The sequence below is a fragment of the Culex pipiens genome, chromosome 3, assembly GCF_016801865.2.
Source record: "Culex pipiens pallens isolate TS chromosome 3, TS_CPP_V2, whole genome shotgun sequence".
Taxonomy (NCBI): Eukaryota; Metazoa; Arthropoda; class Insecta; order Diptera; family Culicidae; genus Culex; species Culex pipiens.
Genome location: NC_068939.1, coordinates 46,151,851 through 46,177,762, shown reverse-complemented (window position 1 = coordinate 46,177,762; position 25,912 = coordinate 46,151,851). Strand labels below are relative to the sequence as shown.

Sequence of the window (25,912 nt, the reverse complement as noted above, 5' to 3'; positions counted from 1 at the left end):
AATAACAGTTATTTTTTATACAATGATCGTGCTCAACCAACCCCAACAAATAAGAATGGGTGCGCTTGGTTGTTTAAAATGATTTCTTAGCATTTATACCCAAAATCTACAATTTTATTTATTGGCTGGAAATTCACTGAATTTCTTGAATTTCTTGGATTTCTTGAATTTCTTAAATTTTTTAAATTTCTTGAATTTCTTAAATTTTTTGAATTTCTTGAATTTCTTGAAATTTTTGAATTTCTTGAATTTCTTGAATTTGTGGAATTTCTTGAATTTCTTGAATTTCTTGAATTTCTTGAATTGCTTGAATTGATAAGTGCAGTGCTTCTAGGGACGCGCAGTCCTGTTTTTTCGCGATAATTTTCGTCTCTTTTGTGTGGCTGTTTGTGTGCATGAGGTGATTGGTCAGTATAATTGAATAATGCCGTCATAAGTGCAGTGCTTCTGGGGTCTGGGGACGCGCAGACCTGTTTTTTGGCAATAATTTTCGTATCTTTTGTGTGGAAATAATGTTCCGTCAGTGCAAGCGGATGGTTGTGTTTGTGTGCAAAACGAAAAAAAAAACAAATCAGGATTGTGAGATGGATTTTTGTGGTGTTCTTTTTGTGCTGTATTCGCGATCGTGAAAATCAGGAGTGAGTTGCGCTGTTGCTATAAAACAAGATCGATCTTGGAATTTGTTTATATTAATCGGTGAGTTATTGTGTGCTTAAAGCCCTTTCTTCATCATCGCTGGTTGGAAGGCAATTTGACGTTTGAGTTCGTTAGTTTTATCGCGTAAAATAATATTTTGATTCATCAAGAACGTTGTGTGGTGCGCGAGTCTTTTTTTTGTGTTGAAAAGACCTTCCCATAGCTCCGTAGCTCGGAGGGCTCGACGTCGGTTGTTTGTGTGTTAAGCCCTCTCCATAGCATCGTAGCTCGAGAGGCAACGAAAATCAATACCTCATCTAGCTAACAGAAAGAAGATCGGAAGGCATTTGATGGTTGAGTTCGTAGCGTCTATTCCGTAACAAATTTATGAATTAAATGGTTATATAATTAAAAATCAGACTACGCTATCATTGCAGCATTGCGTTTAACACCTCATTCTATAAATAAACATTATTTGGCTTTATCTTTCCACAGCCGGCTGTCTAAGATTAAACCATTTCATTTAAAATTTAACAACAGTTAAACGGGAAATGTCTCATCCGCAGCATCCGATTGTTTGCCTTGAGAATAATAAATAAAACCTTTCAACAAACACTATGATTTTGGGTCGCATCATCATCTTCTATGATGAATCCTGACCAAGCACCCTATCCTACTAACAAATTTTCAGGTTCTTGGCGCTTGTGGGGTGTAAGCACAGAGTAAATCAGCTGCCCTAGTAGCAACCTGCGCTAACTAACATTCCCGTCCCTTAAAATCGAGATCTACAAACTGACATGGCGGGCGCCGTTGGTGGCCAATGACTGTTACCTATTCGCAACTGATCTAGTTTTAGCAATCATGGTGTTTTATCTTTTCGGCGCATTCATACATGCTGTTGATAAGGGAAACACCACTAGATCGTCGAAGCCTATGATCAGTAGTGCTGAAAGGATATTACGGTTCTGTTCAGCAACGGAGGGGCAACCATGGGTGGTCTCTCATGCTCATGCTCATGCTCAATTTCTGGAATTGCTTGAATTTCTTGAATTTCTTGATTTTCTTGAATTTCTTGAATTGCTTGAATTGCTTGAATTTCTTGAATTTCTTGAATTTCTTGAATTTCTTAAATTTCTTAAATTTCTTGAATTTCTTGAATTTCTTGAATTTCTTGAATTTCTTGAATTTCTTGAATTTCTTGAATTTCTTGAATTTCTTGAATTTCTTGAATTTCTTGAAATGCTTGAATTTCTTGAATTTCTTGAATTTCCTGAATTTCCTGAATTTCTTAAATTTCTTGAATTGCTTAAATTTCTTAAATTTTTTGAATTTCTTGAATTTCTAGAATTTCTTGAATTTTTTGAATTTCTTGAATTTCTTGAATTTCTGGAATTTCTGGAATTTCTTGAATTTCTTGAATTTCTTGAATTTCTTGAATTTCTTGAATTTCTTGAATTCCTTGAATTTCTTGAATTTCTTGAAATTCTTGAATTTCTTAAATTTCTTGAATTTCTTGAATTTCTTGAATTTCTTGAATTTCTTGAATTTCTTGAATTTCTTGAATGTTTTGAATTTCTTGAATTTCTTGAATTTCTTGAATTTCTTGAATTTCTAGAATTTCTAGAATTCCTAGAATCTCTAGAATTTCTTGAATTTCTTGAATTGCTTGAATTTTTTATACAATTATCGTGCTCAACCAACCTCAACTAATAAGAATGGGTGCGCTTGGTAGTTAAAAATGATTTCTTAGCATTTATACCCAACATCTACAATTTTATTTATTGGCTGGAAATTCACTGAAATTCAATTCTGTCCATTGTAGCGTGTTTAGGGAGCCCAAATTTATCATAACTTGACGAAACTGAAGCGTTTACTGACATCAACTTCAAAAATTTCCAGTTGTGAACTTGAAATTACGATTCAAATAATTTGTGAAACTTTTCTAACTTTAACCTTCTGATATAATAGAAGTTATTTCAAGGTCTGTCAATGTTCTTCTTTTTAACTTGAGTGGGTCGCAAAAACTTTAAAACATGAATGATTTGAATATCACAATTCAATGTTGTGTAACAACGCAAGTTGAACACCCAAAATAACAAAAAACAATGTCGTCAGGACGGTTTACTGCAACAAGTGCGTGCGTGCCCGGAATGAGTGATGAGGTGTGAGCAGCAGATTTCACCTTCTCACCCGAGGATTCATCGCAGGTGAGTTATAGCTCTGCTCGCGGAAGATCTTACGAATACAAAGCGAGTTCCAAGAAATTTCTCACCGAACCGCAAGTGCGCAGTTCTTGCGAAGACTTCAAAACTTTTGCTGCCTTTTTTTCGCGAGACAAAAGTTAATTAAAAGTTTCACTAACAATCGACACAGTCACATCTTAATGTCTAATTTCCGCGGGAAATTGACAGGCATCAGCAGAAAAAAAATCGTTGTATGCGAAGTTTTGTGTGACTAACGATGTGAAAAACGCATGTTTTCAGCTGACGGGGGACGACCACACTCCATCATCATCAGCCGTTGCATTGTTGGAGGAGAGCTTCCCTTCCCCATATCATTGGGGGTCGTACACACAGTATATGTATGCAAATTAACTGCAGCTTGTGCGACGCGCGATGCCCATTTTAATTGACCATTATGAAAGGGTGCACTCGGACGTCAGACACGTTGCGAAAATGGGTGGCGTTCGCGGTGGTATTTCAGCAAACTAGTAGGTTGGTGGAAAAACTGTTAATTTAACCGCTACAATGTCGTAAAGGGGCTTCGACGCACGTGCGAGAACAATACAAAGACCTTCAAATTTAATAATCTTCGATATCAGGTAAAAAAGAATGTCTATAAGAATTTAACTGTCTTATTTAATATTAATATTAAGAGATTTCATGAAAATAGGAGAGGAACCATCCGAAGTAACATTTTAGGCTTTATTAAAGCTGTCACAACCGCTATAAAACCTATCAGCCAAAACCAATATTAAAACCACTTAGTCGTAACAGCCTCTCTAGAACCCCGATAAACTTCAAAATAAACACCACGGTTGTCAATCTTAAAATTCCTCAAAGCCTTAATTAAAGCATTTTTAAAACCCAGTCAAGGGTTATGGAAAAAATAAATTTCATACCTCTTCAAACGTCTCATGCCAGACAGGCTTTATTCTGGCAAAAATAAGTCTTCGTCTTGCCAAATGATATAAGTAAAACAGTTTTATTTTTTTCTATTTGTTCTACCAAGATCACATCACATTCAATCCGATCACGCGTTTAGCGCCATATTTATGCATTGCTATTTGGCCGCGTTAAATGCTTTTTTAGGAGCTTATGGTTTTAAGTAAGCTTTATGCATGCTTTTTGGCACTTGATAGCTACAACATCCTTGGTTTTTAAAGAAGCATGCAATAAAACCGTTTGGCATGACATTGACTTCGGGTGTTCAAAACTCTCATAAAGCCGCATTGAAAGCCATTTGGCTTTTATTGGCACCAGGTTTTATGTCCGAGGCATAAAACCATCTTAGAACCTCTGATTGCCCGATTTTTCCAGAATTCCAGAGAGAAAATTATAGGACATTTTTCTCAGCTTTTCAAAAATATTATTTTCATAGGTGCTTTTCCTAGATATGAAAAAAACAAAAAACGGTACATTTAAAAAAAATAATACAATTTTGCTTTACAAAATGATTTTTAATATTTTTTTTGTCCAGATGTTACAATTTTACAAAAACACAATCATTTAAAAAAATCATATCTCCTAAATCAGATTATTCATCATCACACACTATAGCACAGAAGCTGTCTTTTGCAGTCCCCTAAAACATATCAAAATATTTCAATATAAAAAACAGGTATTTTGAGAATTTGGCTTTGAGTGATAAAAAGTAAAAAAAACGGATGTTTTCCTTATACCTACTATTCTGAAAAGTCCCAACCTGCAACTTTGCCGAAGACACCAAATCACTCAAATAATTCCTTGTCAAGATACAGAATTTCATACATTTACATAAATTGTATGGAGACTTGTATGGAAAAAGTAATGATGCAAAGTGACATCTTTTGCGGTAGGGAGAATGCATGGACAAAGTAACATTTAAATCGAAAAGCTGAAAATTTTAAAATAGCGAAAAAAATTGCGAAATCGTAGAGAACTACTCTCTATTTAAAGAAAGGATGTTTAGTCCCAAGTAACATTTTTTTGCCAGGAGTTCTACAAGAGCTCTTCAAGATATCTACTGCATAGCAGTTTGGACCGCGGTAGGATAAAACTCTCTTCAAGTACTCTTCCAAATTCCTGAAGAAGTTTTGAAGAGATTTTTATCCTACCGCGGTCCAAACTGCTATGCTGTAGCTATCTTGAAGAGCTCTTGTAGAACTCCTGGGATAAAATGTTACTTGGGGTACTCAGTCTAACATTATGTTAATATAACATCGGTTTTGTGTCAAAAAATAATCGGTTTTGTTTATCAATGTTTAAATTTACCATTTTCTGGTTGATTTCACACATTCCAGAACAATTGAGGTAAAATTACATAAAAAAACTAACTTATTCCACCTATGTGGTTGGGCCCTTCCTCACTCATTACCAAAATGGTTGTACACAAATTTCATCTATTTTTTAGATCCGGAACAAAAAAGTACATACGTATCACTTAAGTGGCCATATCTCGAGACAGGGTTGCCAGATCTCCAATGTTTTGGACTCGTTGGAAAGGTCTTATAATAACCTAACCAACGATGGGTTGGATGGTGGATCCGGACATAGTTTACATACATTTAAGTGAGATCCGGCTTCCAAAAAGTACATCAATATCACTTAAGTGGCCATATCACGAGACAGGGTTGCCAGATCTTCAATGTTTTGGACTCGTTGGAAAGTTTTTTTGATAACCTAACCAACGATGGGTCGGATGAAGGAACCGGACATAGTTTACATACATTTAAGTGAGATCCGGATATATGTGAAAACAATTTTTTTACATTACTTTTGAACTACTTATCGAAACTTCAATAGCATAGCATAGCATAGCATAGCATAGCATAGCATTACGGGTCTGCACCACGCTGTAGGGGGTGCCACAATGGTCAATTCAATATTCTTAGACAATTTGATTGCTGCTTGGTACATCCAAAAATATCTAAGAACGTAAATTTCCACACTGTGCTCCAAGGCTACGCCCATACAGTCCCGTGGGGATTTGGGATGTTTTTGTTGTTCACTAGTGGCAAAAGTGCAGGGAACCCATGCGACTTTTAAAAGTGAACGGAATATTTTTGGGAGGTTCGGAATGGGGGTTAGGGGAATTTCATCGGGCCGATGAAAATGGTTGAATGCGTAATGAATTAAATGATTTGGATGTTTGTAAGTGTAAATGTGAGTCTGTAGTGTATTATCTAATAAGCATATAGTTTTGTAATAATAATAAATATAATAAATATAGTAAATAGAATAAATAAAATAAAATTTGATAAATAGAATAAATATAATAAAATTTGATAAATATAATAAATATAATCAAGATGATTCCTGGAAGCTGTAAAAAAAATATAGCAGTAATTTAAAATATTAATGCTCCATATGGTTCCAATGCTGTTTTAGAAAGTTTCGTTAATTTAAGCAGTTTAATAATATATGGTATGAGGACATGGTATGTTACAGGAAAGGAATAGGATAAGGAATAATATGAACCTTTAAATAAATCATATAGTGAGTAGATAAATTTACATGTAGACATTTAATTTACAATAATTCCAGGAAGCTGTAAAAAATAAACTAATACTCCAGATGGAACCACAAATAAAACAACAGAGACACAAAAATCCAAACACGCGTCTTCGCATCTTAAACAGAATTTGACATGAACACGACCACGAATAGAGCACAAAAAGAACACCACAAAAATCCATCTTCCCGGCACTGCTGCTCACACGATACTCACTACTTATCGAAACTTCAATCAAATCGGTCAAATCGGTTCAGCCAGTGCCGAGAAACATGAGCTAGTTTGTTGGTCACATACATACATACACACACATACACACAGACATTTGTTCAGTTTTCGATTCTGAGTCGATATGTACACATGAAGGTTGGTCTACGACGTTTTTATACAAAGTTCCTTTTTAGAGCAGGATTATAGCCTTACCTCAGTGAGGAAGGCAAAAAGAGGTAATATTCAACCATAAAAATTTCCAACATGCCAAGGTAAAAACTTTTTTTACTTTGTGGCAAAATGTCTATTAGGGGAACAGCATCTAATTCCAGCGTGCCTCTAATGTTGCCATATCAGCACATTGACATTCAATTACAGCTCGTTAAATGCGTTTTCAACTGGAATCGATGTGAGCAAGCATGTTTCTATCAAAAGTTTTGCAAAATTAGTTGTTAAAATATAGTGAAAATTAGCAAATTGGATGGAGTTAGGAGCGAGTGCTTAACCTGCCAAGCATACGAGAATTTCCCCTATATCTGAAACTGAAATTTCGTGTTTTCAATTTTTAATCAAAGCAGGCTTTTAAAGGGTTCTCAAAATAACCTAATACATAGCACATTACAGTAAAGAAAAAGGCAGGGATTCCACATGATTTTGTAAAATGTATGTTAAAAAGTCTGTGTATGTTTGTGGATTTGTCTAAAATTCTAATAAATCAATTAACAGTGATGGAAATCCATCCGAAAGTGCGTTTTAAGCATTTGAAGACTAACGAAATAAGTTTCGGTTGATATTTTACAAAATATAAATTTAATAGAGTTCTTTACAAGTCTGTGAACCTCAAAAAATGTCTAGCACAAGCTCAAATGTCTGTGAAACACAGACAAATCTATGTATCTGGAATCCTTGTGAAAAGGTACTCCAAGTGAAAAAAAAATCCTACATGATTCTTCATTATTTCAAAAATTCATGTTTAATGTAAAGCTCGGATTCAGTGTGAAAAATCACACTTATATTACACACAAAATTTGTGTCCTTATTGAGCATTTTCAAATGATTTTCAGCATGTGCTACGATCTTACAAACAAACAAAAAAACAGCTGTAATTTTCCAACCGCATGAATCATTCTTCTAATAATACACGCTGTAAAATTCCTCGCTAATTGAACTTTAACTAAAAACGTGCACGTTTAAACACAGACACACCGAATCTAGCTTGCTATCCGGAAACGAGCTGATAAGTTATCGCATTGAACAAAAGCTCAGAAACGCTTTAAAAGCCACTTGAACTCGGGGCTTCGTAAAATTAAAGGCACACAACCCGACCGAGGCACCCCATGCAAGCATCTCAAATTACACGCATGACTAACCAGCACGTGTTATCGTGTGCTGCACATCATCGTTGCGAGCTCCAACTAAGTCTAGAAGGGTTAGACGTTAGAAGCTTGGAACACCCGACTTGGTTCTGGAACTTGATACTGCCGATTGTTTTTGTTTTAAAGAGTTTCGCTTGAATTTTAAAGTTGTGCCAATATCTTTTTTATGATTTTACACCGTAATCACCTACCTAATACCGAATCCTTGTGTGAGGAAGCCACCCTTCGAGCTCTTGAATTCCAGCAGTGCAAAAACTAGAATACTCCACTAACTAGCAAGCACAACCTTGTGTGCACTCAAAACCATTCAAATTTACATACTCGAAGCAGTATAGGATGTGTGCTCTATCCTCCCGAAGGGTTCTACAATTTCCGAGCAGTAGGTACTCATAGTTTTAGCTCAGCAAAAGCACTTCCAGCGTCCAACATCGAATGCAAAAGTTTCGCGGGATGTTTCACCGCCCTACCGCCCTGTGTGGAATTTGGAAACTTTTCAGCGCCAGCTCCAATGGGAATTTATGGATTGTTTTGAACGTGGCAGATTCCATGCTTGTTCCGAGAGACAACGTGGTGCCGTATAAAAGGAATCATAACTCAACGGGTATTTTTTGTGTGGATGCGTTTTTATTTTTTGCCAAAAGAGCACTTTTGGAGAATAACAACATTCATTGAAAGAAGAATAGTTAGCTGGTAATGACGAGCAATGTTTTTGGAATAATTTGGAGATTTTTGAATATGCTGTTTTTGTTTTTTGTTTAGTGATTCAAATGAAATATTTTTTTTAATGCCAAAATGCCACCCTTGCTAGACTTTCGCATGTATCCAAACATATTGGATTGTTAATTTTGGCTTTGAGTAAATTGTGCTTAACAATTTCACAATTTCTGAAGTATTTAAATATGGTTATTTTGAAATTTTTATAGCGTATACCAATACTCTTTCAAAATCGTTTCAGTGTTGACCAATTGCACTAATGTCTAATCAATTACTGTGCAAAGCACCATGAAGGTCTTCTTGCAAGTCACCAAAGAGCATGCTTCCTACTCCTAACAGCTAGTGGCACATCAGATTATGCAAAAAAAAACATTGTTCCACAATTGTCACCGCAGTCGTGGTGGTGGTGGTGGACCTGACAAATCACTGCAATCACTCTAAACTAAAAGAGAAATCGCTCGATGGTCGCGCTGCTCAAATTGGGCTCGTAATTATCATTCGTGAGGACAAACTCCGTGTCGGACCATGAGATCCGGTGTGGACAATGAGTGTCTTGTTGTTCTGGAAATCTGCTGGCTAACCAACGAGTCGACCTTTGCGAGGTGGTCACACAACTGGAACAAGATTCTTAATTGTACCACCAAGTTCGAAACAAAGTTCGTTAGCAAAAGGGGAAAAACAAACAATTTAATGGGTTTGGTTTGATTAAACTCGGACCACAATGTAACTCTGACTAGGGGGGGTTTTATGGCTAATCGGAAGCACTTGTGTGGTTTTTATGGCGGAAATTATTAGTTCAACTTTTGTGTATACGAATAATTACGAACTAACTACCCATATTGTATGGCCAATCTGATGAAAGAACAGTTTAAGATAGGTGTGGTTCATCTGTTACACTTCGCTGAACAGGTGATTAGTATAGGTAGATTGGACTTGGTTAGAGTCATGGTTATGATTTCTTGAATTAATTTGGTTTTTGTGTTGAAGCCAACCGATAGAAATTTCGTAAACTTGACCAGCTTTGATTTCCAAGGTCAAGTTTGACTCACGCACATCTAGAACAATCCTCAATAAACACACATAAATTTTCAACCAAAGTATAATAAATGTGAATTGATTTCAAAAAGTAAACTAGATTATTCATTCAGTAAAAGTTTTAAACCGATTTTGATGTAATATAACTATGTTGCTGATAACTTAATCTGAAAAAAGCAGTTCAATTGAAAAATTTCTCAAGATTATCTGAATTTGCTAAGATAATAAATGATCGTATACACTCTATGGAACAAAATTAAACGAGATTTGTAATGGATTTAGCGTTATGACGTTATCTAAAAAATATTTATTTACCTCTAAAATTCTTCCGCTGTTCTTAAAGGAGCACTATGCGTAAGGGAAGTCGTCTTCTGACCGGACAAGGCGTCTCCCCATTACGCCAAGAAAACGCTGAAGTATCTTGAGCAGAAAAAGATCCCGTACGTTCCAAAATTAAGACCAGTTTGTCCCAGTGTCGATCCATTGAGGATTTTTCGGCTCCCTGAGTGCCCTAGTGTACACACATATTCCGCGGGCTAAGGATACGAAGTTATTGACTACGAAGATCCCGAAGATGGATGTTAGTGCCGTTAGCGCTCTTTTGAGAGCATCGTGACTAAGTTGCCTCGAACGGTTGACCAGAGCCCTAAAATCTATATTCGATGTCGTTTTCTTGAAGAACATAGATTATGATTTTAGTAAAGTATACTGGATCAGTCGAAAAAAATATATTTTTATATTTACCATGTGACTGAAAAACTTGAAAAATATTATTTTTCAAGAGATTGAAAAATAAATTAAAACACCTAGATTCATTTTTTCACATTTAGAGTCGAATCAATAGTTGCCGAGCTATCGTCAGATGGAAAATTTTAGCTTATTGAGAAAAAAAAAACTGAAAAAATGCAGATAATTTTTCCGCAATTTAAAGTTATATTAACATAAACACTATTCCAAAATACCCTTTTTCACCTGAAATAATCGTTAATTTGCTTTAACTTGAAAACGATTCGTATTATCGAAAAAATGTAAATTGATTTTCGATATTTGAGTAATTCTCTACGTTATATGCATTTTTTGGTGAACTTTGTAGAAAAATGTTCATACTTTATGAAGGAAAAACAACCTGCAAAAAAAAAAAAAACAAAAAGATGTGAAAATTTCCTACATTTTTTATTTTTTCACAAAAATTTACAAGAGCATAAAATTTCACCAAAGATTTACATCTTAGTATTAGAAATCGAACCAATAGTGTCCGAGCTATCGTGAGTTGAAACAGAGGGCTTATTAGATGACACTGAGAAAAACTGTAGGAGTCTGTATAACAACTTTCAGCAGACCGATCAACAAAGTATAGAAAGAAAAAATGTAGGAACATTTTTCAGCTGCTTGGGTACTTTTCATTCATATAGTATTTTCAAAACATTTTTGAACTTTTTTTTTAACTTGAAAACAGTGCACTTAAGGCTCTGGAAGGCATCATTCCAAATCGGCCATTTGGCGGCCATGTTTGTTTTAGAATAACATTCAAATCTTGATTCAGAATGTTTCAATCAAAACATGGTTTTCTTTATGTTGTTTGTAGAAGCATTTTACGTAACATGATTATTTTTTTCATTTCAATTTACTATTTCTGGACCCCGAATTCAGAACCAAAAGTGAAGGACACCTTCTACGACCTTAATCAAAAAATGTGTATTGGCATTTTCATTTTTTCATCAAAACATTAAAAATTTGTTTGTTTTCAAAAATTTCCTTTGTAACATTTTTTTTACAAGTATTGATAATTCCAGAAAATTATGATACCATACAAAATGCTAACTAAACTTTATTTCAACCTGCATTGTATTTGAAACCAATGGACTAAAATTTCATTTATAATCAAAATATACAAAATCTTTTTCTCATTTATCTCACGTTATATGCAACTTGTTCATCTATATTTTAATTGTTTTACAAGGATTAAAAAATATCATTTTAAAAACTTAAAAATAAGATCATTTTAAAAAACATTTGCTTTTTACTGTAGCTTTGCATAACGTTCTTTTATATTATTTTAGAATTTTGCGGATTCAAGAAATTTTGCTGGAAATATGCAATCAATTATCTGTGCATCGATGAATATTGTAATGAACAATATTAAAACGAAATCAGTTCTAAATCTGCCTAGCATTTTTTTTTATTATTTGGAAACTTGTAAAATGCACGAATAAAATAAATTAAATGCTTAATGCTCTAAAAAGTAATTTTTCTAATAATTTCGTGGCATTTCACTCCCCCCTCTGCTCTTCCAAAATAATATTGTTTAAAAAAATTGCCCGAGGTTTTTTGAAAAATATAAATACAGTCGACTCTCTGGCTGTCGATCTTCTCGATATCAATAATGTTCCATGTACCGATGAATTCTTCAGTCCCTTCAAACTGCATACTTCGATTGTCTTTATTCCTCGATATTTTCTATTGCTTGAAGGATCTCTTCCTCGACGGTCCCTTGGGTTCTATTTGCTTTAAATATCTATTCCGGTTGTCAATAATTTCACTTTCTCATGGCTTGCATAGACATTTTTCTTAAAGAAACGAAGCTTTGAAGGGTATTTGACATTTATTTGTTTTTGTTTGCTGGACGTTGCCATGATCCTCTACTATAGCTGGTCAGCAAGAAAAAACAAATTTCAATCGAGTCTTCATTTTGCATCGTTCTGTAAACTGATGCTTCTCTTCCTCGACGGTCCCTTGGATATTGACAACCAGAGAGTCGACTGTACAACCAAAACAACATTGTCTGTCAAAAGAAAAACGGATGTTTAAGCAATTCTTCAGAAACCCCTCAATTTATTACAAACAAGGCACTAAGAATCGTCAACTCATCTTGCAGTTATTCCACACGTTACGATACATGAACTCATCAGCTGTTCCGACAACACAGCATTACAGCTTCATAGATTGTACGAATTCATAAAACAGCACACACAGTTCACAAGCACGCGCTCAGAGATGAGCATGAACATTTTCTAGCAAAATTCTAGCAGCTCGTTCAACCGCGTCTTCTGTTATTGTTGATGTTAATTTTTTTTCGTTCTATCTATTAATGGGAAGCATTCCGAGAACATGATCGCGTGCAATTTCTGCACATTTTGCACGCTGCAGCACGTTGAATTTATTCAAGAAATGATATTTTAAATGCTTCTTAAAATAACTGTCGGGTGCTATAAAAGTTGTTTGTTGACAGTGACAAGTTGATATCAAGCAAGCATCCGGAAATGCTATAAAAACATGGCAATAACCATTATTTAGAGGGGGAGGAGCCGAGCTTGGGGTGTCAAGTGGCGTTTATGAGATTGTACCGGCGTCATTACTATGCAAACCATTTAGAACTCGAGCAAAAATTATCATACCAACTTTGAGACGCTTAACTGCCATAACGACAAATCAACCCAGATGGGCGCAGTCATATATGACAAATGGGTGCATTTTGAGGAAGCATTTTCAGCGATTTAATTACCATTTAGCGGTAAAATATAATTGAAAATAATATTCATTTGGAGGTTAGAGTAAACAACGCACAAATTAGATTCTGTTTCAATTTAAAATTGCCATAACATTTCAAATTTCTAGCTTTTGAGCCAAATACACAATCACCGAATTAAAACAGTTTTGTTTAGTCTTGCAAGCCCCATTTTCGTCATGGTCTAAATCCAGCCAAAATTTGTGTTTGCCCTAAACTGTTTTATATAACTGCAACAGCACGCGCATCCAATTCGACAGAAATTAAAACGGAGCCAATTAGCAGTGGTGGCAGATTTTGTTTGGCTAAACGCGAAAAGGTTGACTGCATGATGAGCTCATCAACCGGTTTCGGCCCAAATAAAATAAACTTTGTATCGCTTTTTTTTCGAAAATTTGGCTCGCGACCGAAATTGGGGTTTTGAGGAGGAAACTTATGGGCTTTGCAAATATTTTGCTTTCAGACGAAATTCAAGGGGTAAACAAAGCGCATTTCTGCTGGCAAAAGCCATTCGAAACGAAATGGTTTGATGTTTGTTTTTCTGCTGAAGAAGCCATTTCGTCACGCTGAAGTGGTGGTGTGATCGTTTAACGCCTCGTTTTTATTGATATGACAGTGAATGTGAACTTTTTCTTGCGATCTTTTTTGTGGTGGATTATTGTCAACAAATATACACAAGCAAACCACTTCTTATTCGATTCTTTGTCATGGCGAAAAAAAGTCTGATAATCTCTTAATTTTAACTTTCTTAGAAAAAATAAATTTTGCCTTCAAAAATATTTAAATATCAAAAAAGCATGGTAATATTACATAAGATAACGTTGAAAAAGGTTGTATCGGATAAAAAAACACATTTAAAAAAGTGTTAATTTACATATTTAGTGTGCAATTTTACAGATTGCACATGAATCGAGGTAAAATAACATCGAATAAATTCACACCTTTAATGTGGGATTTCACATATTCCACATAAATAAAATACCCTTTCATACTATTTAAAAATGCTCAGAGTAAAAGGTTGGGAATGTTTAAGGTAAATTACTTTATTACAACAATTATGTTTATTCACCGCTTAGATATATTTTAACAATGTTTTTAGAGCAAAACAAGTATTTTAAAATAACAAATTTATTTGAAGGACTAATTTAACTTAATTAAATTCAGCTTTATTTTTCCAAAAATCGTTACACATCTATTCAAAAGGTTGCCAACACTTTTTTGTTTGCTTTGATGAAGGCCATTCTCTTTATGTTGGCTCCAGCTGCTGTCATTTTGATCACACCTTGGCCTGAAGCTATATTTGTGTGTAGGCTAACACAAACACCACAATTTTGATCTTTCTGGAAATAAAACATTGATTGAAATTCAAAAAGCTTTTTATGATTTTAAAATCCACCAAATTAACTGTGAAATTTAAAATGGAAAACAATGCATTTCAGTAAAATAAACCTTGGCGGAGGGGTTTCAGAAGCGATACATTGCAGATGGCGCCGGAAAATGAATTTTCTCTGGTAATAAAAATAAACGAACCGCCTAAAATATTGATTTCATCCGCTCTGGCCAAACCTCAGCTCGAGCGAGCAGACGGAGGTTAAGGGTACAAATTTGCGACGAAATGTCGGACTTCCTGCCAATTTCCATCGAGTGTGGTCCGGCTTGCTTGTTGACATTGTGTGGCCACTGGGGGATCGGAAATTGGGAAAAGATATGAAATCAAACCATATGTGGCGACAACACCTGCAGCCGATGCAAATCGGAAACCGAGCGTGACTTGGGTGAGGTTATGGTTTTGGTTGAGTTCCATGCCAAAAAAAGATATTCACAGCGCTTCCACGTCAAACCAGCAGAAAGTTCACTACACAGTGAAAAATAATGTAAATTTGGAAGCTTTAATTTTGAAAGGTTGAATATTACCTCTTTTTATGATGTAATTTTACCTTAATTTAGGCTGAAAAAGTGACATTACACCAGAAAAGTGGTAAAATTACAAATTTCCAGAGGTAAAATTACACATTTTTTCTGACATAAAAGATGTACCCCTTCCCAGATGTAATATTACCATGATTTTTTTTTCTGTGTACACTACACTATATGCTTACAGATCAATTGATTTTTTAAAATGATTGTCTCCGAACCAGGGTTGTAAAAATATCAAACTTTAAAAAAAAATCAGCAAAACGAATTGCCGGTCACTATCTTGTGTGTACACAATTCTTTTGAGACATTCTCTTTTTCTCTCTCAATCCCACATTCACAATCATCCTCCTCGAAAGAACGTATCCACAGAAGCCGCCACTGAACAAAATTTGCCAACGCAGATTAACAAGACGGATATCTTGATCGGTTCTCGATCCTTCTCACGCTTTCTCTTATGGCGGTTTTCTGAGAAAACAAAACAATCTTCGGCGAGTGTGTGCAAACGAGGAAAAGAGAAGGAGTGATAGAAGGAGAATGCTCTTGCTGGCAAGCACGAGATGGAAGAAAAGAACTCACAAGCTATAGTGACGTTCGCTAAACCCTCTGGTATTTTTTTTCACGAATCATCAAATGATAGTTTTTTTTTTTTCTATCAGTCATTTACAACACTGGTGATATCAAATGTAGCAGCTTCCCGAAATTCTTGATATCATGCATTAAGCTTTCATTTTAGAGAGAGAAGAATAGAGATTTGGTCACATTCGATTTAAATTTTTTTACAATTTTAAAACTTTTAGCGAGTTTTTTTCAAAAATACTTCAAATGCTCATAAATGTATTTAGTTTAGTATCACTTTTTGAATCAAAGATTTACTCCATGCTGAACATGCCATTCAAGGACAACCGTGCTCAGAGGTCATCAAAAGCTACCTTCAGATATGACCCTCAAGTTGCTCTTCCGTCGTGCGTTTTGCCACCGAAAGTGTCTCGTTTCGCTCCGGTAACAACGGAAGCCACCTAGCAAAAAGGTCGCGGACAAACTTGGTGGGACACTTTTATCTCCACATTTCCGGAGGCTACAAAACGCGGTCACCATGACAATGTCCTCCAAATTCTTGATGAGAAATTCATGATACTTTTAGTGGGGGTTAAGGGGGTTTGCTAGAAGGTTATTTGGGGCTGTATTTTTAATTGCAAATTGATTGGACCGAAAAGAAAACGTCATTTGAAGGTTTATTTTAGTCTATTGCCATCAAGATTGCTCGGGTCGATCGCCAGCGGTCACTTCCATCGGCCTCTATAGAATGTGCTAACAATTTTCACCTGTATCAACTCGACGCCGTCGTGCTATCATGTCGTACGTTGCTTTTTGACGTTCCGAGAAAAACGCGTTTTAACGTTTGACCTTGAATAAACAAAAACGAGAGCACGCAATGTAAACAATAACAAACACGTTTTGTTTGGTTGACCATTCTGCTAGTTGATCTTGTACCTGTCAAACGCGTTCTGACCTGAAATCCCTTTGGCCAATTGTCGCACTTACATCAATTTTCAGGCTATGTCAAGATAGCACGACAAGATTGAAACTTCTTTCATTTGACAAGTGAAAAAAAATTTCGGAGCTTTTTAGGTTTTTATTGAATATCTCAGGATTGAAATCGAATTTTGGGGATCTGTGAAGGTCAAAAGGTGAGGCATTATGAACTGCACAAAATGGCGTTCTTAAATCAATTTGGCCCAAAATGTACCTACGACAAGCTAGCACGACGGCGACGAACTGCTGACTCTGACAGTTAGCAGCAGTCAGTCAGTCAGCCAGCAGCCAGAGAGTAGCAATATAGGTGATAATGAAGTTGTTTACGACTGGGCGATCGCAACAAAAAAGGCACGTGAACGGCTTTTTTTTCATTTTGCTTTGACAGTCAACAAGAACACGATAACAGGCAACGTGTACATTTTGAGGTTTGTTTGATTGAGGTTACACGAGAAATTTTAGATAGTTAAATAAATTAAAATTTGTTGATTTTAAACTAAACTTTGTACGTGTTTAAAAAATAAATCAAATTATGACATTTGAAATTTTGATACTCTCATCTGAGTAATTCCCAATTACAGTGTACCTACTCAAAATGCAATTTTAATACAAACCGCAAAGTGGTTACTTTTTGCAGTAAAATCGCGTCGCTCGAAGTTCACGGTCGTTTCCTTCGTCGTCTGTAGTGTGTATGTTGTATTTTGGTGAAGATTGTCGTGCCATACCCGTAAGCGCAAAACCAGAGCAGTGTGACGGTTGTGTGTTATCTTGGGTGATTTTTTTTCGCTGCTTTCACAGAGCAGTGTGTGCCAGACAGTGGAGTGTTGCTAAAGGCGATGATAAGAGGGCGCTTGATGATGGGAATGTCACCTGTCAGAAAGTATGTGATTTATTTTGATTTGTTTTTTGCTGGTAATTATTAAAGTACTTTTAAGAATGGTTGTAAATTTATTTACTATTTCAACTCTTTAGAAAAAAACTTAAAATTTTCGAATGCAATTTTTCTCCTTAAAATCATTTGAAATTATTTTCCATCAATTTGTTGCGATTCATTTAAAAATATTTTTTAAACAATCACTGCTTTGTCACACAGATGGCAATCAATAACCAGGTCACACTTTATTACCCCCCACTGATTATTCTGGTCAGCCGTGTAATTGCTAACCTTCGATCGCACTTCACTCGAGCCTATTACTTCCGAAGGGTGCGATAAATGTATCATCGACGCGGTACAAACAAAAATATTATCTTTTCAACGCTCACCACACAACTCATTGTTGTCACATTGTGCGTTCAAACTCGTCCGTGTGTGAGTGTGAGAGAGAAACTTCGAAATAAACAATCAACAGAGCGCGTTTTTCAACCTTGATGACACGGAATTCAATTTACCGCGTAAATATTTGGCCAAAAGCATCTCCTGGGGGGTGATAGAGGCCGCATAATTGGTTATTGCTGATAAGGGGTGATTTTCGTGAAGGGGGTAATTGAATGAGATTCGATTTTCAGATTGTGTACACAGTTGCATTTTGGAGTCAGTTGGGAGCTGCGAAAGAATTGAAAAATAAACAGAAAAGAAGGGGAATAATACAAATTTGTCATAACCGGAAAATCACAAATTCCAGGATTTTTTTGAGATTGGTTTTGTGATTGGTTTGGTTTGAGATTTTTCCATCCAATGAAAAGTACAAATTGGATACATATGGAATGGTATGAAACCATATTGATGGTCGAAGAGAAGTGATCAAAGTACTTCAAGAAGATGATTTTATCACATTTTAAAGCATTTAAAAAGTTAGTTAACTATAATTGCGAAAATTTTGATTAATTGGTTTATTTATAAATTGTGAAAGCTTGATTTTCTCAATAAAAATGAGTTCAAAATGGAAAACGGAATGCCAAGAGAAAATAAAATATGTTTCTAAATAATAAATTAAATTTTTTTTTTGATACACAACTCTTAAAAATCTTCAAATTTATAAGCAATCAAATTTTAGTAGAATAAATTTAATAAAAATGTGAAAATTCATTTTTAACTGAATTCGAACGCGAAATTCTCACATTTTTAAGTCGATATTTTTTATAAAAATAAGAAAGAATTTTAAGCAAAATTCTAACCTTTAATAATTTTCTTAAAATTTACATTAGGCCGATGCAAATATTTAAAAAAGTTTTTGTCCCTCGGCCCTGGCCGAGGTCAAGGGGGGGGAAAAAAAATAAAAAAATATAAAAATTTAAATAACAAGCCATAGTCTTCACATTTAAATGAAAAAAGTGTTTTAAAATGCATTTTACACTAGTTCAGTTGTTTTGCAATCATTAGTTTTCAAAAAATCTAAGATCTGACAAAAACAAAAATTGTATCGAAAAAAAAGATTTTGCATCGAAAATTTTCAAAAAATCTTAAGATTTTTTAATAAACCCAAACATGCTAAAAATGTTTTTAAACGCAGGAGAATGTATTTTAATTTGATTTCAGCTGGTTGCACTTGACTTTTCATTGAAATTTAGAAGTTTATTGTAAAAATATTTTTTTGCCCCCTGATTTTTCGGGCCAATTTTGAAGGGGGGGTGACAAAAACTTTTAAAAATATTTGTACCAGCCTTAGTTAAGGACGTTGCAAATATTTTTCAAAAACGGTCCAAAAAATCAGGGGGCAAAAATAAAAAAGTTAATAAATTCAAATAACAGGCCACGGTTTCAACATTTTAATGAAAAATTTGTTTTAAATGCATTATACACCTGTCCGGTTGTTTTGCAATCATAAGTTTCCAAAATTTCTGAGTATTGGCAAAATTTTTATTTTTGTGAGAAAAAAAAAGTTTTTGCGCTGCTGAACATTGTAATTTCATAAAAGTTCAAAATATTTTCAAACAAGCCCAAATAAACTCAATATTATTATCAATGCAGAAAAAGGCGTTTTTGGTTGTTTTGAGTTGATTAGACTCACTAGCGTGCACAGGGTGGGGCAACATGGAAATTTGTTCTAAAATTGGTCAGGGGTGTCCATAAACGACGAAATTTTCACTTATATTTTTGCCCCACCTTCCTTGAGGATTTGGACACGCTAGTGATTAGACTTCTATTTCCATTGAAATTTTTCTTGTTTAATGAAAAAAATATTTTTTTTGCCTCCTGATTTTTCGAATCAATTTTGAAGGGGGGGGGGAGGGGGGGGGAGGGCGACGTAAACTTTGAAAAATATTTGCAACGGCCTAAATGTTATCCCGGTTTGTATAAAATCAAACATAATTTAACATTCAATTTTGAAAACAGCCCAAAAAATAATTCTTTTTATCTGGGTTTGCAAAAGAATTGGCCTGGCACCTTAAATAATTTTTGTTAAACTACTTTTTTTAATATTACCAGTGCCAGTGTTCACTCCGGAATTAATTCCAGGTAATAATTAATAAAATAAAGAGCAGAATGGGAAACAGTGAAATATTACCTTAAAATGTCAGTAAACGCTCCAGTTTCCGAAAGGTATGGGAGATTTGGGCTCCCTGAACATGTTTCAATGGATAGAATTGAATTTTAATAGTTTCCTTGCTAATACAAAAAAATGTAAATTCAGGGTTTAAGTGCTAGGGAATTATCTTAAACAACCATTGGCACCCACATTTATCTATGAGGTAGCAAAAATAAGGGGGTGCGCATAGTTGATTAGGATGAGCGGTAACTTTTACAAACTGAAGCGTTTACTGACATCAACTTCAACAATGTCGAGTTTTGTTATTGAAACACATGAATCGCAATCAGTCAAACAGATAAAAAAAATCTGGGCCAATAAGGAAATGTCCTTTTTTAAATTCAGTAAATTAATTTCATTGTTGTCAAGAAGCACAACATATTTTTTTCCATTTCGACTACTCTAGTTGGATTTATTAGAGCTAATTCAATCACCATAAACAATCTGTCGAAGGAAATATATTGAGCAATAAATCAAAAACAGTATTAAAACCTTCATAATTTTCACAACCCCACCACAGTCCCGGAGCGGGCCCCGTCGAAACATAAACAAGACTAAACAACAGCTAAAACAAACTGTGTGAACAACACGTCTCGCCCACCATCACAGGGCAAGGGGAACACAGTTTGATTACCCCAAAACTGTTGCCAATTAATCCCCCGTTAACCTCTCTGTCTTTCCCTGAAACTGGTCCCAGTCCCAATCTAATGCACGTTCTCGACGCGCCGGTCGTTCTAAGGTTCTATTTTTAGCCTCCCTTCGCAGCCTCTCGCTCAGCCATTAACGTCGGACAACAAAACGGCGGTGTATTTAGTTTTGGAACTGTTTGTATCCGAGAGCCGGTCTTGGTGGCGGTCTAGGTCTAGGTCAACGAGGGTTGCTTGTGTGTGTTTGCAGTTCTGCCCGACGACGACGACAGTACTGCGGCACGTATGACGTGACTCAGTTGACGAGTTACGCTGCTGGACAAATTTGTCAGTGATTTCACCAGCAGACAGGTTAAAAATGTCGCAATGAAGTAGTGATTTCAGTTACTTTTGAAACTTGAAAGAAAATAAATCAATTTGAATGTATTACAAGAGTTGATGTTCCACTTTTTTCAGGGGACAAGGGAAAATCTCCACGGTGTCCTCAAAAGAGTTTCGCTTGGAGTTGGACGGTTTTTGTGAAGATTAAAGGTCTTGGATACGCTCTAAGCAAGCGTTGCGACCAATGGTATAATGTGATTAAGGGTTAATGTTTTATTCTAAAGGCAAGCAATCGAATGCTGCTGTTGAGACATTCAACATCTTCAAAAGTAATGTTTATAACGAAAAACTACAAAAGTTGATAACATAATGTGCAAAATAATCAAACAACTAATTAAAATTGTGCAAATTAATGACGCAAATGAAACTTTACTCAACCGGTGGAAAATTTTCAGTAAACCTTTTCGCAAGGCTTTTCCCAAAAGCTTAAGATGTCAACTTTACGCCACGCCGAGTGCTGGAAGCCCCAGCCATCCATCTTGCTCGTCGGCTTCCCTCAAAATTAGAATGTTTTTCGCCACGACCTCCCACGCTCGCTCTCAGCTTTCGCCATAATATCCCTATGTGCGACTAATTTGACTTTAAAATTTTGCCTGCTTCTGAAAAGTTGGGGAAAGGATCACAGATATAAAGATAACTTTTGACGTTGTTTTGAAATTTTTAGTTTTTTTTAAATTATTTTTGAATGATTTTTGATTAATTTTTTTTGATTGATTTTTTTTTGAGTTTCAATTTTTTCTGTCAGTGCCATCGAACAAGCTGCTGATGGATGGCAGTGTGGCCAGCTGACGTTTAAAATTGAATTTTCTGCTCGCGAGTGGGTGTAAGCTCTCGGATTTGCACGACATCGGAATGTGTATAACATGCGACACTTTTCAACCCTTTCCCATTGAAATCGAAGCTGGTTATGCTGCGAGAACGATTTTCTTTGTAATTTCATTTTACATTTGGCTCCAGGGACGACACCTACGCAAACTCTCGGGCAAATTCGTTGATTAAATCATGTGAAAGGCGAATTAAATTCTGCCGAAAAGGTCTCTGATCAAAGAATGACCCTTTAATGAAGCGCTCAAATTGGGGTCAATATTTTGCTAACTTGATTCAGAGCGGCCAAGTTCGTCCTTTTGCGAGATGCTCAAACTACGTCAGAACCCACAAAAGCACAAGGAGCACACGTAAAAGAGGGTGGGGAGGTGGCTCGAAAGGCAACATGATGAATGAATATTTATGTTGCCAAGATTTTGAACGTACCACGCCATATATCTTCCAGGCTTGTCGTTCGGGGTCCCAAGCCTAACGAACCGATGTTGTGCTCTGGCGAGGAGGACGAATACGACGACATGGCTCGTCCTACTCCTAGTCGGAGTTATGATCTGCCGTTCTCGTCGTTTTCCCGTCTGGTCTACGAGGAAAATGTGTTCTTTGTGGGTTAAGGACTTACCTGCAGACTTTTTATACTTATTAAATATTTTTTAGCATTTTTTGCAGATTTCATTTTGATCAAATTGCTATTTTGATCTTTACAGAATGCTTTTTTAAAGATCGATGCAAAAAGTTTCAGAAAATACTTAATATATGTTCACAATTTGGAAGCTGGTGAATGATGATGTTTTTTTTAAGAGGAAAAGGGAAATTCTCCACGGTGTATCGAAGTAAGTTTTACTTGGAATTCTACGGTTTTTGATAATTTGGCCATATCATTTTTGATTTGTTGTTTCCTTTAATTCGGCTGCATAACCTCTTAACAATTGATTCAAACCCCAAGGACACGCTTCTGCTGTTACAAAACAACACCAAAAGGACACAAAAGACAGACAGATTTCCCAAGGTTCAAGATTACCCATCTAGCTGGAGCTAGGCTCCTCCGTTCTGATTTCTGTAGAAGCAACTCCTGTCTGCAAGGGTAAGGTGTGCGTGGGTGGTCGTAAAAAGGTTGTTTACGACGGAAGCCTGAGCTCATCAGCCAGGTGTGGGCCAGCTGCTGGCCAACTATACTAAGTTAGGGTGAAGACGATGATTCCAAGTCGAGACGAGATTTCTCTTTGCTCGAACTTTGCAAAATTGGATTGGAGTCTGTCAAGTGGTTGACCAGAAGGTAAATCAAGTGGCTTCGCAGGAAACCCCCGAGTTGATGTAAAATTAATGTGCCTTCCGAGTTGGAGGAAACTTAATCGAGATACTTAGTCATGCAAACGTCAGATAATCGTCGACACGACTTGAGATACTAGTTTAAAACCAGATTAGTCTGCATACTAATATTCTGTTTTTGTTTCTCCTTTTGTGATTCTTGCAGATCATCGTCATCGTTGGCGTGTTGTTTTCGGGAAGTGACTCGACATCAGACCAGTTGCCAAGATGGTAAGTAAACACAAGCTGTGAGTTCTGGACTATGGAGACAAAGAGAACTCATCAAGATTAGTCTCACTCCACTGGAGTCGGAGTCAAGCGGAGGAGGGTGGTTTTGTTTCCTAATTCAGCTAGCTCATAATCGTATGGAAACGGTATAAGGAACCGTAACACTACCGGGGTTTTTGAATTATTTATTTTCAAATCAGATATGAATGGATTATAAGGAAGTTTCTCTGACGATGATACCAGAAATGAGTTCCATTTTGAACATTGTTTCCTATTTTGAAATCCAGAGGTCGCCGGTTCAAATCCCGCCGCGGGCGCTCTAAAATTCTTTGTGTAAATATGGGTATTCGGCGCCGTCGCTCCGTGCCATACTTTCATACACTTAGAAGCCCAGGGCGGCGAAGTTCTTGTAGATAAAAAGGAAGACACTAGTGGTTGGTACAAGCAATGGTGGCCGACAGCTATAAAGTCAACTTCGTTTTTTTTCGTTCCTATTTAGAATTTTAGAACGAAACTACACTTTAAAAAATGATAGCTAAAAAAACAACGTTTGGGAATCTTGACATATTTTGTGTTTAAAAAAAGCCTCGAAATGTATGTAAATTTACATCTTTTTGTGGGTAATTTTACTTATTCCACATAAATTGAGGTGAAATCACATCGAAAAAGAGGTAATATTCAACCATTATCAAAATTGAAAACTATGTAGTGATGGTTTAGGGCTACTTTTCAGAATTTTGGAACATATCTTCATTAACAAATCTTGCTCAAGTTTTATTTAGCAAATTGAAAACCTAGCATTTGCAATTTGGAAAGGTAATTTTTGAAATATTTAACGCTTACCACTTTCAATGCCAATTTTAAAATTTCATTTTTGTTTGTTATGAGTCTAAGCTGAATCTTAATAAACATCGATTTTTTCTTTAAATATTTGGCAGCAACAAGTTTCTAAACAAATCAAAACAAACAAAAAACTTAAAAATTTAGTAAGAATGAAGTTCCACAAAAAAGCACTCATTTTACACATGTTAAAATTTTAGGCTTGACTCTAAATTTGGAAAGTACTCAAGTGACACTGCGAAAAAACTATTTGCGAAAAAAATATAAAAATTGAAATTACAAGCCTAGGTTTCAACGTTTTGATGGAGAATGTGTTTTAAAATGCATTTTACACGCGTCCAGCTACTTTCCAATCATTAGTTTTCAAAATACACTCAAACCCCGATGGTTTGACACCAACTGTTGTCAAACGAACGGGGTCATTTTTTAGTTTGACACCCCTTTTACACGGAGTTTTTTAGTTTGACTTTGACCAACCAACGGGGTACAAACTAAAAAAGTGTCAAACGAAAAAGTGACCAACCACCGGGGGTTGATTGTATCGATGTATTTACGGATTTTTTCGCGAAGAGAAAAGCTTTTAGTGGGACTGTGCATTGGTATTTCATGAAAATTTTAAATATTTTCAAAGGAGTTCAAACATGCAAAATATGATTATAAACGCAGGAAAATGCATTTAAATGGATTTCTGTTGATTACTTTATCAAAAAATTGAAGTTTTTCGAAAAAATATTTTTTTTGCCGCCTGATTATTTAGGTCAACTTTGAAGGGGGGGAACGGCCACGGCCTTAATAGCAAACATTCATTTAAAAGTAACATTCAGTGACAAAAGTCGTCTTTCCCTTTTCTTCCGATCAATGATATAACCGGAGGAGCAAACAAAAAAAATAGATTGAAAAAATTAATTCCATCAGAGAAGAGGAAGAAAAATATTGCTATTTTCTTGATACTATAAACAAAAGTTTATCAGTTTTTCTTAGGAAACTAACTGAATTTAACATTATTTTCATTCGCCGTTATAACAATTTAACTATTATTTAATTTGAATTTTGAAAGATATCATTTTAAAAGTAGTTGACAGATTCAAGCTTGGTTTATTCAAGATTAAAAAATAGTTTTTTTTTTCTTTAAAGTCACATTTTAAGAACATTTCAGAATATTTCTGAGCTTGTTTAATTTTCACTATATTTGATTATTTGGGTGGATGTTTTCCATGGAAGTTATTTTTTTGTTTTCTAATTTTGAATAAAATTTTGAAGATTTCGTTACAGATTAAATTATTTTTGCCTATTGATTTTTATTTTAGTTTTTGAAAAGTGAGATGAAAACCTTAAAACTATTTTTACTGGGCAAAATGTCGCAAAAAAGTGATTGTTAGATTGTTGTGTTAAATTTGGCTTTTTTTCCCTAAAAGAGCACTCAGGTAGCAAAATCTAAACGTAGAAAAATGTACCTTCCCTGCAAAGGTTTTTGAATTGATCTCAGTAGAAAGGTCCTCCAAATCTCTGAATTGCAAATGGGTAATTCTCCGCCAACTCACACAGCAGTTGCCCCGACCCCTCTTCGATTTGCGTGAAACTTTG

General features: G+C 35.5%; 1 protein-coding gene across 3 annotated transcripts in view; it reads left to right on the top strand.

Moving 5' to 3' along the window:
* Positions 1 to 25,912, top strand: part of LOC120421528 (uncharacterized) — a 133,256-nt gene that overhangs the window by 27,377 nt on the left and 79,967 nt on the right. For 2 of the 3 annotated variants that reach the window (XM_052709247.1, XM_039584747.2), the window contains exon 2: positions 23,427 to 23,491. The gene's annotated coding sequence lies outside the window, so the exon portion shown is untranslated. Of the gene's footprint in view, positions 1 to 17,309; positions 17,519 to 23,426; positions 23,492 to 25,912 lie in introns of those variants that run through there. The other variant, XM_039584748.2, reaches the window with a different exon arrangement.